Source organism: Amia ocellicauda, chromosome 2 (genome assembly GCF_036373705.1).
Source record: "Amia ocellicauda isolate fAmiCal2 chromosome 2, fAmiCal2.hap1, whole genome shotgun sequence".
NCBI lineage: Eukaryota > Metazoa > Chordata > Actinopteri > Amiiformes > Amiidae > Amia > Amia ocellicauda.
In genome coordinates, this window is record NC_089851.1 from 55,401,098 (window position 1) to 55,418,939 (window position 17,842).

The 17,842-nt window shown below is 45.5% G+C and overlaps 6 non-coding genes across 6 annotated transcripts in view; 2 read left to right on the top strand and 4 right to left on the bottom strand.

Annotated features, from left to right (window-relative positions):
• Window positions 1-9,961: 9,961 nt before the first annotated feature.
• trnat-agu (transfer RNA threonine (anticodon AGU)) lies at window positions 9,962-10,035 on the bottom strand. The gene has a single exon. It is a non-coding gene; the product is annotated as a tRNA-Thr (tRNA).
• Window positions 10,036-12,616: 2,581 nt separating this feature from the next.
• Window positions 12,617-12,690, bottom strand: trnat-agu (transfer RNA threonine (anticodon AGU)). The gene has a single exon. It is a non-coding gene; the product is annotated as a tRNA-Thr (tRNA).
• Window positions 12,691-15,687: 2,997 nt separating this feature from the next.
• On the top strand, window positions 15,688-15,761 carry trnan-auu (transfer RNA asparagine (anticodon AUU)). Its single transcript has one exon. It is a non-coding gene; the product is annotated as a tRNA-Asn (tRNA).
• A 164-nt stretch (window positions 15,762-15,925) lies between these two features.
• Window positions 15,926-15,999, bottom strand: trnat-ugu (transfer RNA threonine (anticodon UGU)). The gene has a single exon. It is a non-coding gene; the product is annotated as a tRNA-Thr (tRNA).
• A 480-nt stretch (window positions 16,000-16,479) lies between these two features.
• Window positions 16,480-16,553, bottom strand: trnat-agu (transfer RNA threonine (anticodon AGU)). The gene has a single exon. It is a non-coding gene; the product is annotated as a tRNA-Thr (tRNA).
• Window positions 16,554-17,810: 1,257 nt separating this feature from the next.
• trnan-auu (transfer RNA asparagine (anticodon AUU)) overlaps window positions 17,811-17,842 on the top strand; it is a 74-nt gene continuing 42 nt past the window's right edge. Inside the window, exon 1 of the tRNA in view lies at window positions 17,811-17,842. This exon is cut by the window's right edge and continues 42 nt beyond it. This is a non-coding gene — a tRNA (tRNA-Asn).

Consider the following 17,842-nt stretch of genomic DNA (forward strand, 5'->3'; position numbering starts at 1 on the left):
ATCTATCTATCTATCTATCTATGACTCTCGATATCTAACTCTTGCTTGCTATCGCTCCCCCAATGGTCAGTAGCATAGTAGCATAACAGCAGATCACAGACCACTGTCAATCAGATGCTTGCCTTGCCGTCCATCCATCCATCTATCTATCTATCTATCTATCTATGACTCTCGATATCTAACTCTCTTGCTTGCTATCGCTCCCCCAATGGTCAGTATCATGGTTTCATAACAGCAGATCACATACCACTGTCAATCAGATGCTTGCCTTGCCGTCCATCCATCCATCTATCTATCTATCTATCTATGACTCTCGATATCTAACTCTCTTGCTTGCTATCGCTCCCCCAATGGTCAGTAGCATTGTAGCATAACAGCAGCTCACGGACCACTGTCAATCAGATGCTTGCCTTGCCGTCCATCCATCCATCCATCTATCTATCTATCTATCTATGACTCTCGATATCTAACTCTTGCTTGCTATCGCTCCCCCAATGGTCAGTAGCATTGTAGCATAACAGCAGATCACGGACCACTGTCAATCAGATTCTTGCCTTGCCGTCCATCCATCCATCCATCTATCTATCTATCTATCTATCTATGACTCTCGATATCAAACTCTCTTGCTTGCTATCGCTCCCCCAATGGTCAGTAGCATAGTTGCATAACAGCAGATCACGGACCACTGTCAATCAGTTGCTTGCCTTGCTGTCCATCCATCCACCTATCTATCTATCTATCTATGACTCTCGATATCTAACTCTCTTGCTTGCTATCGCTCCCCCAATGGTCAGTATCATGGTTTCATAACAGCAGATCACATACCACTGTCAATCAGATGCTTGCCTTGCCGTCCATCCATCCATCTATCTATCTATCTATCTATGACTCTCGATATCTAACTCTCTTGCTTGCTATCGCTCCCCCAATGGTCAGTAGCATTGTAGCATAACAGCAGCTCACGGACCACTGTCAATCAGATGCTTGCCTTGCCGTCCATCCATCCATCCATCTATCTATCTATCTATCTATGACTCTCGATATCTAACTCTTGCTTGCTATCGCTCCCCCAATGGTCAGTAGCATAGTAGCATAACAGCAGATCACAGACCACTGTCAATCAGATGCTTGCCTTGCCGTCCATCCATCCATCCATCTATCTATCTATCTATCTATCTATGACTCTCGATATCTAACTCTCTTGCTTGCTATCGCTCCCCCAATGGTCAGTAGCATTGTAGAATAACAGCAGATCACGGACCACTGTCAATCAGATTCTTGCCTTGCCGTCCATCCATCCATCCATCTATCTATCTATCTATCAATCTATGACTCTCGATATCTAACTCTCTTGCTTGCTATCGCTCCCCCAATGGTCAGTAGCAAAGTAGCATAACAGCAGATCACAGACCACTGTCAATCAGATGCTTGCCTTGCCGTCCATCCATCCATCCATCTATCTATCTATCTATCTATCTATGACTCTCGAAATCTATCTCTCTTGCTTGCTATCGCTCCCCCAATGGTCAGAAGCATAGTAGCATTACAGCAGATCACAGACCACTGTCAATCAGATGCTTGCCTTGCCGTCCATCCATCCATCAATCTATCTATCTATCAATCTATGACTCTCGATATCTAACTCTCTTGCTTGCTATCGCTCCCCCAATGGTCAGTAGCATTGTAGCATAACAGCAGATCACGGACCACTGTCAATCAGATGCTTGCCTTGCCGTCCATCCATCCATCAATCTATCTATCTATCAATCTATGACTCTCGATATCTAACTCTCTTGCTTGCTATCGCTCCCCCAATGGTCAGTAGCATTGTAGCATAACAGCAGCTCACGGACCACTGTCAATCAGATGCTTGCCTTGCCGTCCATCCATCCATCCATCTATCTATCTATCTATCTATGACTCTCGATATCTAACTCTTGCTTGCTATCGCTCCCCCAATGGTCAGTAGCATAGTAGCATAACAGCAGATCACAGACCACTGTCAATCAGATGCTTGCCTTGCCGTCCATCCATCCATCCATCTATCTATCTATCTATCTATCTATGACTCTCGATATCTAACTCTCTTGCTTGCTATCGCTCCCCCAATGGTCAGTAGCATTGTAGAATAACAGCAGATCACGGACCACTGTCAATCAGATTCTTGCCTTGCCGTCCATCCATCCATCCATCTATCTATCTATCTATCAATCTATGACTCTCGATATCTAACTCTCTTGCTTGCTATCGCTCCCCCAATGGTCAGTAGCAAAGTAGCATAACAGCAGATCACAGACCACTGTCAATCAGATGCTTGCCTTGCCGTCCATCCATCCATCTATCTATCTATCTATCTATGACTCTCGATATCTAACTCTCTTGCTTGCTATTGCTCCCCCAATGGTCAGTAGCATTGTAGCATAACAGCAGCTCACGGACCACTGTCAATCAGATTCTTGCCTTGCCGTCCATCCATCCATCCATCTATCTATCTATCTATCTATCTATGACTCTCGATATCAAACTCTCTTGCTTGCTATCGCTCCCCCAATGGTCAGTAGCATAGTTGCATAACAGCAGATCACGGACCACTGTCAATCAGTTGCTTGCCTTGCTGTCCATCCATCCATCTATCTATCTATCTATCTATGACTCTCGATATCTAACTCTCTTGCTTGCTATCGCTCCCCCAATGGTCAGTATCATGGTTTCATAACAGCAGATCACATACCACTGTCAATCAGATGCTTGCCTTGCCGTCCATCCATCCATCTATCTATCTATCTATCTATGACTCTCGATATCTAACTCTCTTGCTTGCTATCGCTCCCCCAATGGTCAGTAGCATTGTAGCATAACAGCAGCTCACGGACCACTGTCAATCAGATGCTTGCCTTGCCGTCCATCCATCCATCCATCTATCTATCTATCTATCTATGACTCTCGATATCTAACTCTTGCTTGCTATCGCTCCCCCAATGGTCAGTAGCATAGTAGCATAACAGCAGATCACAGACCACTGTCAATCAGATGCTTGCCTTGCCGTCCATCCATCCATCCATCTATCTATCTATCTATCTATCTATGACTCTCGATATCTAACTCTCTTGCTTGCTATCGCTCCCCCAATGGTCAGTAGCATTGTAGAATAACAGCAGATCACGGACCACTGTCAATCAGATTCTTGCCTTGCCGTCCATCCATCCATCCATCTATCTATCTATCTATCAATCTATGACTCTCGATATCTAACTCTCTTGCTTGCTATCGCTCCCCCAATGGTCAGTAGCAAAGTAGCATAACAGCAGATCACAGACCACTGTCAATCAGATGCTTGCCTTGCCGTCCATCCATCCATCCATCTATCTATCTATCTATCTATCTATGACTCTCGAAATCTATCTCTCTTGCTTGCTATCGCTCCCCCAATGGTCAGTAGCATAGTAGCATAACAGCAGATCACAGACCACTGTCAATCAGATGCTTGCCTTGCCGTCCATCCATCCATCAATCTATCTATCTATCAATCTATGACTCTCGATATCTAACTCTCTTGCTTGTTATCGCTCCCCCAATGGTCAGTAGCATTGTAGCATAACAGCAGATCACGGACCACTGTCAATCAGATGCTTGCCTTGCCGTCCATCCATCCATCAATCTATCTATCTATCAAACTATGACTCTCGATATCTAACTCTCTTGCTTGCTATCGCTCCCCCAATGGTCAGTAGCATTGTAGCATAACAGCAGCTCACGGACCACTGTCAATCAGATGCTTGCCTTGCCGTCCATCCATCCATCCATCTATCTATCTATCTATCTATGACTCTCGATATCTAACTCTTGCTTGCTATCGCTCCCCCAATGGTCAGTAGCATAGTAGCATAACAGCAGATCACAGACCACTGTCAATCAGATGCTTGCCTTGCCGTCCATCCATCCATCCATCTATCTATCTATCTATCTATCTATGACTCTCGATATCTAACTCTCTTGCTTGCTATCGCTCCCCCAATGGTCAGTAGCATTGTAGAATAACAGCAGATCACGGACCACTGTCAATCAGATTCTTGCCTTGCCGTCCATCCATCCATCCATCTATCTATCTATCTATCAATCTATGACTCTCGATATCTAACTCTCTTGCTTGCTATCGCTCCCCCAATGGTCAGTAGCAAAGTAGCATAACAGCAGATCACAGACCACTGTCAATCAGATGCTTGCCTTGCCGTCCATCCATCCATCTATCTATCTATCTATCTATGACTCTCGATATCTAACTCTCTTGCTTGCTATTGCTCCCCCAATGGTCAGTAGCATTGTAGCATAACAGCAGCTCACGGACCACTGTCAATCAGATGCTTGCCTTGCCGTCCATCCATCCATCCATCTATCTATCTATCTATCTATCTATGACTCTCGATATCTAACTCTCTTGCTTGCTATCGCTCCCCCAATGGTCAGTAGCATAGTTGCATAACAGCAGATCACGGACCACTGTCAATCAGTTGCTTGCCTTGCTGTCCATCCATCCATCTATCTATCTATCTATCTATGACTCTCGATATCTAACTCTCTTGCTTGCTATCGCTCCCCCAATGGTCAGTATCATGGTTTCATAACAGCAGATCACATACCACTGTCAATCAGATGCTTGCCTTGCCGTCCATCCATCCATCTATCTATCTATCTATCTATGACTCTTGATATCTAACTCTCTTGCTTGCTATCGCTCCCCCAATGGTCAGTAGCATTGTAGCATAACAGCAGCTCACGGACCACTGTCAATCAGATGCTTGCCTTGCCGTCCATCCATCCATCCATCTATCTATCTATCTATCTATGACTCTCGATATCTAACTCTTAATTGCTATCGCTCCCCCAATGGTCAGTAGCATTGTAGCATAACAGCAGATCACGGACCACTGTCAATCAGATTCTTGCCTTGCCGTCCATCCATCCATCCATCTATCTATCTATCTATCTATCTATGACTCTCGATATCAAACTCTCTTGCTTGCTATCACTCCCCCAATGGTCAGTAGCATAGTTGCATAACAGCAGATCACGGACCACTGTCAATCAGTTGCTTGCCTTGCTGTCCATCCATCCATCTATCTATCTATCTATCTATGACTCTCGATATCTAACTCTCTTGCTTGCTATCGCTCCCCCAATGGTCAGTATCATGGTTTCATAACAGCAGATCACATACCACTGTCAATCAGATGCTTGCCTTGCCATCCATCCATCCATCTATCTATCTATCTATCTATGACTCTCGATATCTAACTCTTTTGCTTGCTATCGCTCCCCCAATGGTCAGTAGCATTGTAGCATAACAGCAGCTCACGGACCACTGTCAATCAGATGCTTGCCTTGCCGTCCATCCATCCATCCATCTATCTATCTGTCTATCTATGACTCTCGATATCTAACTCTTGCTTGCTATCGCTCCCCCAATGGTCAGTAGCATAGTAGCATAACAGCAGATCACAGACCACTGTCAATCAGATGCTTGCCTTGCCGTCCATCCATCCATCCATCTATCTATCTATCTATCTATCTATGACTCTCGATATCTAACTCTCTTGCTTGCTATCGCTCCCCCAATGGTCAGTAGCATTGTAGAATAACAGCAGATCACGGACCACTGTCAATCAGATTCTTGCCTTGCCGTCCATCCATCCATCCATCTATCTATCTATCTATCAATCTATGACTCTCGATATCTAACTCTCTTGCTTGCTATCGCTCCCCCAATGGTCAGTAGCAAAGTAGCATAACAGCAGATCACAGACCACTGTCAATCAGATGCTTGCCTTGCCGTCCATCCATCCATCCATCTATCTATCTATCTATCTATCTATGACTCTCGAAATCTATCTCTCTTGCTTGCTATCGCTCCCCCAATGGTCAGTAGCATAGTAGCATAACAGCAGATCACAGACCACTGTCAATCAGATGCTTGCCTTGCCGTCCATCCATCCATCAATCTATCTATCTATCAATCTATGACTCTCGATATCTAACTCTCTTGCTTGCTATCGCTCCCCCAATGGTCAGTAGCATTGTAGCATAACAGCAGATCACGGACCACTGTCAATCAGATTCTTGCCTTGCCGTCCATGCATCCATCAATCTATCTATCTATCAATCTATGACTCTCGATATCTAACTCTCTTGCTTGCTATCGCTCCCCCAATGGTCAGTAGCATTGTAGCATAACAGCAGCTCACGGACCACTGTCAATCAGATGCTTGCCTTGCCGTCCATCCATCCATCCATCTATCTATCTATCTATCTATGACTCTCGATATCTAACTCTTGCTTGCTATCGCTCCCCCAATGGTCAGTAGCATAGTAGCATAACAGCAGATCACAGACCACTGTCAATCAGATGCTTGCCTTGCCGTCCATCCATCCATCCATCTATCTATCTATCTATCTATGACTCTCGATATCTAACTCTTGCTTGCTATCGCTCCCCCAATGGTCAGTAGCATTGTAGCAAGACAGCAGATCACGGACCACTGTCAATCAGATTCTTGCCTTGCCGTCCATCCATCCATCCATCTATCTATCTATCTATCTATCTATGACTCTCGATATCAAACTCTCTTGCTTGCTATCGCTCCCCCAATGGTCAGTAGCATAGTTGCATAACAGCAGATCACGGACCACTGTCAATCAGTTGCTTGCCTTGCTGTCCATCCATCCATCTATCTATCTATCTATCTATGACTCTCGATATCTAACTCTCTTGCTTGCTATCGCTCCCCCAATGGTCAGTATCATGGTTTCATAACAGCAGATCACATACCACTGTCAATCAGATGCTTGCCTTGCCATCCATCCATCCATCTATCTATCTATCTATCTATGACTCTCGATATCTAACTCTCTTGCTTGCTATCGCTCCCCCAATGGTCAGTAGCATTGTAGCATAACAGCAGCTCACGGACCACTGTCAATCAGATGCTTGCCTTGCCGTCCATCCATCCATCCATCTATCTATCTATCTATCTATCTATGACTCTCGAAATCTATCTCTCTTGCTTGCTATCGCTCCCCCAATGGTCAGTAGCATAGTAGCATAACAGCAGATCACAGACCACTGTCAATCAGATGCTTGCCTTGCCGTCCATCCATCCATCAATCTATCTATCTATCAATCTATGACTCTCGATATCTAACTCTCTTGCTTGCTATCGCTCCCCCAATGGTCAGTAGCATTGTAGCATAACAGCAGATCACGGACCACTGTCAATCAGATTCTTGCCTTGCCGTCCATCCATCCATCAATCTATCTATCTATCAATCTATGACTCTCGATATCTAACTCTCTTGCTTGCTATCGCTCCCCCAATGGTCAGTAGCATTGTAGCATAACAGCAGCTCACGGACCACTGTCAATCAGATGCTTGCCTTGCCGTCCATCCATCCATCCATCTATCTATCTATCTATCTATGACTCTCGATATCTAACTCTTGCTTGCTATCGCTCCCCCAATGGTCAGTAGCATAGTAGCATAACAGCAGATCACAGACCACTGTCAATCAGATGCTTGCCTTGCCGTCCATCCATCCATCCATCTATCTATCTATCTATCTATCTATGACTCTCGATATCTAACTCTCTTGCTTGCTATCGCTCCCCCAATGGTCAGTAGCATTGTAGAATAACAGCAGATCACGGACCACTGTCAATCAGATTCTTGCCTTGCCGTCCATCCATCCATCCATCTATCTATCTATCTATCAATCTATGACTCTCGATATCTAACTCTCTTGCTTGCTATCGCTCCCCCAATGGTCAGTAGCAAAGTAGCATAACAGCAGATCACAGACCACTGTCAATCAGATGCTTGCCTTGCCGTCCATCCATCCATCTATCTATCTATCTATCTATGACTCTCGATATCTAACTCTCTTGCTTGCTATCGCTCCCCCAATGGTCAGTAGCATTGTAGCATAACAGCAGCTCACGGACCACTGTCAATCAGATGCTTGCCTTGCCGTCCATCCATCCATCCATCTATCTATCTATCTATCTATGACTCTCGATATCTAACTCTTGCTTGCTATCGCTCCCCCAATGGTCAGTAGCATTGTAGCATAACAGCAGATCACGGACCACTGTCAATCAGATTCTTCCCTTGCCGTCCATCCATCCATCCATCTATCTATCTATCTATCTATCTATGACTCTCGATATCTAACTCTCTTGCTTGCTATCGCTCCCCCAATGGTCAGTAGCATAGTTGCATAACAGCAGATCACGGACCACTGTCAATCAGTTGCTTGCCTTGCTGTCCATCCATCCATCTATCTATCTATCTATCTATGACTCTCGATATCTAACTCTCTTGCTTGCTATCGCTCCCCCAATGGTCAGTATCATGGTTTCATAACAGCAGATCACATACCACTGTCAATCAGATGCTTGCCTTGCCGTCCATCCATCCATCTATCTATCTATCTATCTATGACTCTCGATATCTAACTCTCTTGCTTGCTATCGCTCCCCCAATGGTCAGTAGCATTGTAGCATAACAGCAGCTCACGGACCACTGTCAATCAGATGCTTGCCTTGCCGTCCATCCATCCATCCATCTATCTATCTATCTATCTATGACTCTCGATATCTAACTCTTGCTTGCTATCGCTCCCCCAATGGTCAGTAGCATAGTAGCATAACAGCAGATCACGGACCACTGTCAATCAGATGCTTGCCTTGCCGTCCATCCATCCATCTATCTATCTATCTAACGATGACTCTTGATATCTAACTCTCTTGCTTGCTATCGCTCCCCCAATGGTCAGTAGCATAGTAGCATAACAGCAGATCACGGACCACTGTCAATCAGATGCTTGCCTTGCCGTCCATCCATCCATCTATCTATCTATCTATCTATGACTCTTGATATCTAACTCTCTTGCTTGGTATCGCTCCCCCAATGGTCAGTAGCATTGTAGCATAACAGCAGATCACGGACCACTGTCAATCAGATGCTTGCCTTGCCGTCCATCTATCTATCTATCTATCTATCTATCTATGACTCTCGATATCAAACTCTCTTGCTTGCTATCGCTCCCCCAATGGTCACGTATGTTGCATTCAACGACAAAGAAAATCGTGTGCTGGAAATGATTTCTGGCAACTGTGAAGGAACTGCACGACTGCAGCAACCACAACACCTCTGTCTGTCTCTGTGGCGCAATCGGTCAGCGTGTTTGGCTGTTAATTGAAAGGATGGTGGTTTGAATCCACCCAGGGACGGCCCACTTTTCCCCCCGCCCCTTGTTATTGTTTCTACTTCTGGCGGTCAGCTTGCCAGACTGCGGCTACAGTAACCTTAAGCTGCTTGCTGCGGACGGCCATCTTGCAAAAATGTATTGAGCGTTTAGAAACTTCCTTTCCATTGCCTAGGCCAACGTAAACCAAAGCACTGCTGGTAGTCGAACCCAGGGTTTCCTGTTTACAAGACAGGCGCTTTGACCAACTAAGCCACGGTGCCAGGACTCTCCCATTCCCCAGTGCCTACACTCAGGCGTAAGGCAAAAAACAAAACAAAACAAAACAAAACAAAACAAAACAAAACAAAACAAAACAAAACAAAACAAAACAAAACAAAACAAAACAAAACAAAACAAAACAAAATCTGGATGCAGGCTGCAACAAAGGAAGCACACAGAGGTGAAAACGTAAGGTTGACGGGAGTAACAAGCTCCCTGTTGCGACTGTCCAGGGGCGGCAATGGGAATTGGACGTTGGCCGTTAGGTGCGCGTAGCGCGTGTCCTTTGGGTTCTGGTTCTTCTTTACAAACCGGCGTCTGTCCAGTTGGCTTTCCGGTTCATTACGTCCTCTGATGGCTTTACGATAAGCCTATCTTGCTAAAACTGATGGTCGACAAAGCGGAAGCACAAGCTTCGCAAGGAGCACACAAAGCCCGCCTAAGGCACCGCTGGGATTTGATCCCAGGACCTCCTGTTTACTAGACAGGCACTTTAACCAACTAAGCCACGGCGCCAAATCTGCCACTGTTGCTGCTGATAGTAGCATAACAGCAGATCACGGACCACTGTCAATCAGATGCTTGCCTTGCCGTCTATCCATCCATCTATCTATCTATCTATCGATGACTCTTGATATCTAACTCTCTTGCTTGCTATCGCTCCCCCAATGGTCAGTAGCATAGTAGCATAACAGCAGATCACGGACCACTGTCAATCAGATGCTTGCCTTGCCGTCCATCCATCCATCTATCTATCTATCTACCTATCTTTGACTCTTGATATCTAACTCTCTTGCTTGGTATCGCTCCCCCAATGGTCAGTAGCATAGTAGCATAACAGCAGATCACGGACCACTGTCAATCAGGTGCTTGCCTTGCCGTCCATCCATCCATCTCTCTATCTAACTATCTATGACTCTTGATATCTAACTCTCTTGCTTGGTATCGCTCCCCCAATGGTCAGTAGCATTGTAGCATAACAGAAGATCACGGACCACTGTCAATCAGATGCTTGCCTTGCCGTCCATCCATCCATCTATCAAGCTATCTATGTATCTATGACTCTTGATATCTAACTCTCTTGCTTGGTATCGCTCCCCCAATGGTCAGTAGCATAGTAGCATAACAGCAGATCACGGACCACTGTCAATCAGGTGCTTGCCTTGCCGTCCATCCATCCATCCATCTATCTATCTATCTATCTATCTATCTATGACTCTCGATATCTAACTCTCTTGCTTGCTATCGCTCCCTCAATTGTCAGTAGCATAGTAGCATAACAGCAGATCACGGACCACTGTCAATCAGATGCTTGCCTTGCCGTCCATCCATCCATCTATCTATCTATCTATCGATGACTCTTGATATCTAACTCTCTTGCTTGCTATCGCTTCCCCAATGGTCAGTAGCATTGTAGCATAACAGCAGATCACGGACCACTGTCAATCAGATGCTTGCCTTGCCGTCCATCCATCCATCTATCTATCTATCTATCTATGACTCTTGATATCTAACTCTCTTGCTTGGTATCGCTCCCCCAATGGTCAGTAGCATAGTAGCATAACAGCAGATCACGGACCACTGTCAATCAGGTGCTTGCCTTGCCGTCCATCCATCCATCTATCTATCTAGATATCTATGACTCTTGATATGTAACTCTCTTGCTTGGTATCGCTCCCCCAATGGTCAGTAGCATTGTAGCATAACAGCAGATCACGGACCACTGTCAATCAGATGCTTGCCTTGCCGTCCATCCATCCATCTATCTAGCTATCTATCTATCTATGACTCTTGATATCTTACTCTCTTGCTTGGTATCGCTCCCCCAATGGTCAGTAGCATAGTAGCATAACAGCAGATCACGGACCACTGTCAATCAGGTGCTTGCCTTGCCGTCCATCCATCCATCTATCTATCTATCTATCTATCGATGACTCTTGATATCTTTCTCTCTTGCTTACTATCGCTCCCCCAATGGTCAGTAGCATAGTAGCATAACAGCAGATCACGGACCACTGTCAATCAGATGCTTGCCTTGCCATCCATCCATCCATCCATCTATCTATCTATCTATCAATAATCTCGATATCTAACTCTCTTGCTTGCTATCGCTCCCCCAATGGTCAGTAGCATAGTAGCATAACAGCAGATCACGGACCACTGTCAATCAGATGCTTGCCTTGCCGTCCATCCATCCATCTATCTAACTATCTATCTATGACTCTCGATATCTAACTCTCTTGCTTGCTATCGCTCCCCCAATGGTCACGTATGTTGCATTCAACGACAAAGAAAATCGTGTGCTGGAAATGATTTCTGGCAACTGTGAAGGAAATGCACGACTGCAGCAACCAGAACACCTCTGTCTGTCTCTGTGGCGCAATCGGTCAGCGTGTTTGGCTGTTAACTGAAAGGATGGTGGTTCGAAACCCAGGGACGGCCCACTTTTCCCCCCGCCCCTTGTTATTGTTTCTACTTCTGGCGGTCAGCTTGCCAGACTGCGGCTACAGTAACCTTAAGCTGCTTGCTGCGGACGGCCATCTTGCAAAAATGTATTGAGCGTTTAGAAACTTCCTTTCCATTGCCTAGGCCAACGTAAACCAAAGCACTGCTGGTAGTCGAACCCAGGGTTTCCTGTTTACAAGACAGGCGCTTTGACCAACTAAGCCACGGTGCCAGGACTCTCCCATTCCCCAGTGCCTACACTCAGGCGTAAGGCAAAAAACAAAACAAAACAAAACAAAACAAAACAAAACAAAACAAAACAAAACAAAACAAAACAAAACAAAACAAAACAAAATCTGGATGCAGGCTGCAACAAAGGAAGCACACAGAGGTGAAAACGTAAGGTTGACGGGAGTAACAAGCTCCCTGTTGCGACTGTCCAGGGGCGGCAATGGGAATTGGACGTTGGCCGTTAGGTGCGCGTAGCGCGTGTCCTTTGGGTTCTGGTTCTTCTTTACAAACCGGCGTCTGTCCAGTTGGCTTTCCGGTTCATTACGTCCTCTGATGGCTTTACGATAAGCCTATCTTGCTAAAACTGATGGTCGACAAAGCGGAAGCACAAGCTTCGCAAGGAGCACACAAAGCCCGCCTAAGGCACCGCTGGGATTTGATCACAGGACCTCCTGTTTACTAGACAGGCACTTTAACCAACTAAGCCACGGCGCCAAATCTGCCACTGTTGCTGCTGATAGTAGCATAACAGCAGATCACGGACCACTGTCAATCAGATGCGTGCCTTGCCGTCCATCCATCCATCTATCTATCTATCTATCGATGACTCTTGATATCTAACTCTCTTGCTTGCTATCGCTCCCCCAATGGTCAGTAGCATTGTAGCATAACAGCAGATCACGGACCACTGTCAATCAGATGCTTGCCTTGCCGTCCATCCATCCATCTATCTATCTATCTATCAATGACTCTCGATATCTAACTCTCTTGCTTGCTATTGCTCCCCCAATGGTCAGTAGCATAGTAGCATAACAGCAGATCACGGACCACTGTCAATCAGATGCTTGCCTTGCCGTCCATCCATCCATCCATCTATCTATCTATGTATCTATGTCTCTTGATATCTAACTCTCTTGCTTGCTATCGCTCCCCCAATGGTCAGTAGCATAGTAGCATAACAGCAGATCACGGACCACTGTCAATCAGATGCTTGCCTTGCCGTCCATCCATCCATCCATCTATCTATCTATGTATCTATGTCTCTTGATATCTAACTCTCTTGCTTGGTATCGCTCCCCCAATGGTCAGTAGCATAGTAGCATAACAGCAGATCACGGACCACTGTCAATCAGGTGCTTGCCTTGCCGTCCATCCATCCATCCATCTATCTATCTATCTATCTATCTATGACTCTTGATATCTAACTCTCTTGCTTGGTATCGCTCCCCCAATGGTCAGTAGCATTGTAGCATAACAGCAGATCACGGACCACTGTCAATCAGATGCTTGCCTTGCCGTCCATCCATCCATCTATCTATCTATCTATCAATGACTCTCTATATCTAACTCTCTTGCTTGGTATCGCTCCCCCAATGGTCAGTAGCATAGTAGCATAACAGCAGATCACGGACCACTGTCAATCAGGTGCTTGCCTTGCCGTCCATCCATCCATCCATCTATCTATCTATGACTCTCGATATCTAACTCTCTTGCTTGCTATCGCTCCCTCAATGGTCAGTAGCATAGTAGCATAACAGCAGATCATGGACCACTGTCAATCAGATGCTTGCCTTGCCGTCCATCCATCCATCTATCTATCTATCTATCGATGACTCTTGATATCTAACTCTCTTGCTTGCTATCGCTCCCCCAATGGTCAGTAGCATAGTAGCATAACAGCAGATCACGGACCACTGTCAATCAGATGCTTGCCTTGCCGTCCATCCATCCATCTATCTATCTATCTATCTATGACTCTTGATATCTAACTCTCTTGCTTGCTATCGCTCCCCCAATGGTCAGTAGCATTGTAGCATAACAGCAGATCACGGACCACTGTCAATCAGATGCTTGCCTTGCCGTCCATCCATCCATCTATCTATCTATCTATCTATGACTCTTGATATCTAACTCTCTTGCTTGCTATTGCTCCCCCAATGGTCAGTAGCATAGTAGCATAACAGCAGATCACGGACCACTGTCAATCAGATGCTTGCCTTGCTGTCCATCTATCCATCCATATATCTATCTATCTATCTATGACTCTTGATATCTAACTCTCTTGCTTGCTATCGCTCCCCCAATGGTCAGTAGCATTGTAGCATAACAGCAGATCACGGACCACTGTCAATCAGATGCTTGCCTTGCCGTCCATCCATCCATCTATCTATCTATCTATGACTCTTGATATCTAACTCTCTTGCTTGCTATTGCTCCCCCAATGGTCAGTAGCATAGTAGCATAACAGCAGATCAAGGACCACTGTCAATCAGATGCTTGCCTTGCCGTCCATCCATCCATCCATTTATCTATCTATGTATCTATGTCTCTTGATATCTAACTCTCTTGCTTGCTATCGCTCCCCCAATGGTCAGTAGCATAGTAGCATAACAGCAGATCACGGACCACTGTCAATCAGATGCTTGCCTTGCCGTCCATCCATCCATCTATCTATCTATCTATCTATCTATGACTCTTGATATCTAACTCTCTTGCTTGGTATCGCTCCCCCAATGGTCAGTAGCATTGTAGCATAACAGCAGATCACGGACCACTGTCAATCAGATGCTTGCCTTGCCGTCCATCCATCCATCCATCTATCTATCTATGTATCTATGTCTATTGATATCTAACTCTCTTGCTTGGTATCGCTCCCCCAATGGTCAGTAGCATAGTAGCATAACAGCAGATCACGGACCACTGTCAATCAGGTGCTTGCCTTGCCGTCCATCCATCCATCCATCTATCTATCTATCTATCTATCTATGACTCTTGATATCTAACTCTCTTGCTTGGTATCGCTCCCCCAATGGTCTGTAGCATTGTAGCATAACAGCAGATCACGGACCACTGTCAATCAGATGCTTGCCTTGCCGTCCATCCATCCATCCATCTATCTATCTATCTATCAATGACTCTCGATATCTAACTCTCTTGCTTGCTATCGCTCCCCCAATGGTCAGTAGCATAGTAGCATAACAGCAGATCACGGACCACTGTCAATCAGATGCTTGCCTTGCCGTCCATCCATCTATCTATCTATCTATCTATGACTCTTGATATCTAACTCTCTTGCTTGCTATCGCTCCCCCAATGGTCAGTAGCATTGTAGCATAACAGCAGATCACGGACCACTGTCAATCAGATGCTTGCCTTGCCGTCCATCCATCCATCTATCTATCTATCTATGACTCTTGATATCTAACTCTCTTGCTTGCTATCGCTCCCCCAATGGTCAGTAGCATAGTAGCATAACAGCAGATCACGGACCACTGTCAATCAGATGCTTGCCTTGCCGTCCATCCATCCATCTATCTATCTATCTAGCTAGCTATCTATCTATGACTCTCGATATCTAACTCTCTTGCTTGCTATCGCTCCCCCAATGGTCACGTATGTTGCATTCAACGACAAAGAAAATCGTGTGCTGGAAATGATTTCTGGCAACTGTGAAGGAACTGCACGACTGCAGCAACCACAACACCTCTGTCTGTCTCTGTGGCGCAATCGGTCAGCGTGTTTGGCTATTAACCGAAAGGATGGTGGTTCGAATCCGCCCAAGGACAGCCCACTTTTCCCCCCGCCCCTTGTTATTGTTTCTACTTCTGGCGGTCAGCTTGCCAGATTGCGGCTACAGTAACCTTAAGCTGCTTGCTGCGGACGGCCATCTTGCAAAAATGTATTGAGCGTTTAGAAACTTCCTTTCCGTTGCCTATGCCAACGTAAACCAAAGCACTGCTGGGAGTCGAACCCAGGGTTTCCTGTTTACAAGACAGGCGCTTTGACCAACTAAGCCACGGTGCCAGGACTCTCCCATTCCCCAGTGCCTACACTCAGGCGTAAGGCACAAAACAAAACAAAACAAAACAAAACAAAACAAAACAAAACAAAACAAAACAAAACAAAACAAAACAAAACAAAACAAAACAAAACAAAACAAAACAAAACAAAACAAAACAAAACAAAACAAAACAAAACAAAACAAAATCTGGATGCAGGCTGCAACAAAGGAAGGACACAGAGGTGAAAACGTAAGGTTGACGGGAGTAACAAGCTCCCTGTTGCGACTGTCCAGGGGCGGCAATGGGAATTGGACGTTGGCCGTTAGGTGCGCGTAGCGCGTGTCCTTTGGGTTCTGGTTCTTCTTTACAAACCGGCATCTGTCCAGTTGGCTTTCCAGTTCATTACGTCCTCTGATGGCTTTACGATAAGCCTATCTTGCTAAAACTGATGGTCGACAAAGCGGAAGCACAAGCTTCGCAAGGAGCAAACAAAGCCCGCATAAGGCACCGCTGGGATTTGAACCCAGGACCTCCTGTTTACTAGACAGGCGCTTTAACCAACTAAGCCACGGCGCCAAATCTACCACTGTTGCTGCTGATAGTAGCATAACAGCCGATCACGGACCACTGTCAATCAGATGCTTGCCTTGCCGTCCATCCATCCATCCATCTATCTATCTATCTATCTATCAATGACTCTCGATATCTAACTCTCTTGCTTGCTATCGCTCCCCCAATGGTCAGTAGCATAGTAGCATAACAGCAGATCACGGACCACTGTCAATCAGATGCTTGCCTTGCCGTCCATCCATCTATCTATCTATCTATCAATGACTCTCGATATCTAACTCTCTTGCTTGCTATTGCTCCCCCAATGGTCAGTAGCATTGTAGCATAACAGCAGATCACGGACCACTGTCAATCAGATGCTTGCCTTGCCGTCCATCCATCTATCTATCTATCTATCTATGACTCTTGATATCTAACTCTCTTGCTTGCTATTGCTCCCCCAATGGTCAGTAGCATTGTAGCATAACAGCAGATCACGGACCACTGTCAATCAGATGCTTGCCTTGCCGTCCATCCATCCATCTATCTATCTATCTATGACTCTTGATATCTAACTCTCTTGCTTGGTATCGCTCCCCCAATGGTCTGTAGCATTGTAGCATAACAGCAGATCACGGACCACTGTCAATCAGATGCTTGCCTTGCCGTCCATCCATCCATCCATCTATCTATCTATCTATCAATGACTCTCGATATCTAACTCTCTTGCTTGCTATCGCTCCCCCAATGGTCAGTAGCATAGTAGCATAACAGCAGATCACGGACCACTGTCAATCAGATGCTTGCCTTGCCGTCCATCCATCTATCTATCTATCTATCTATGACTCTTGATATCTAACTCTCTTGCTTGCTATCGCTCCCCCAATGGTCAGTAGCATTGTAGCATAACAGCAGATCACGGACCACTGTCAATCAGATGCTTGCCTTGCCGTCCATCCATCCATCTATCTATCTATCTATGACTCTTGATATCTAACTCTCTTGCTTGCTATCGCTCCCCCAATGGTCAGTAGCATAGTAGCATAACAGCAGATCACGGACCACTGTCAATCAGATGCTTGCCTTGCCGTCCATCCATCCATCTATCTATCTATCTAGCTAGCTATCTATCTATGACTCTCGATATCTAACTCTCTTGCTTGCTATCGCTCCCCCAATGGTCACGTATGTTGCATTCAACGACAAAGAAAATCGTGTGCTGGAAATGATTTCTGGCAACTGTGAAGGAACTGCACGACTGCAGCAACCACAACACCTCTGTCTGTCTCTGTGGCGCAATCGGTCAGCGTGTTTGG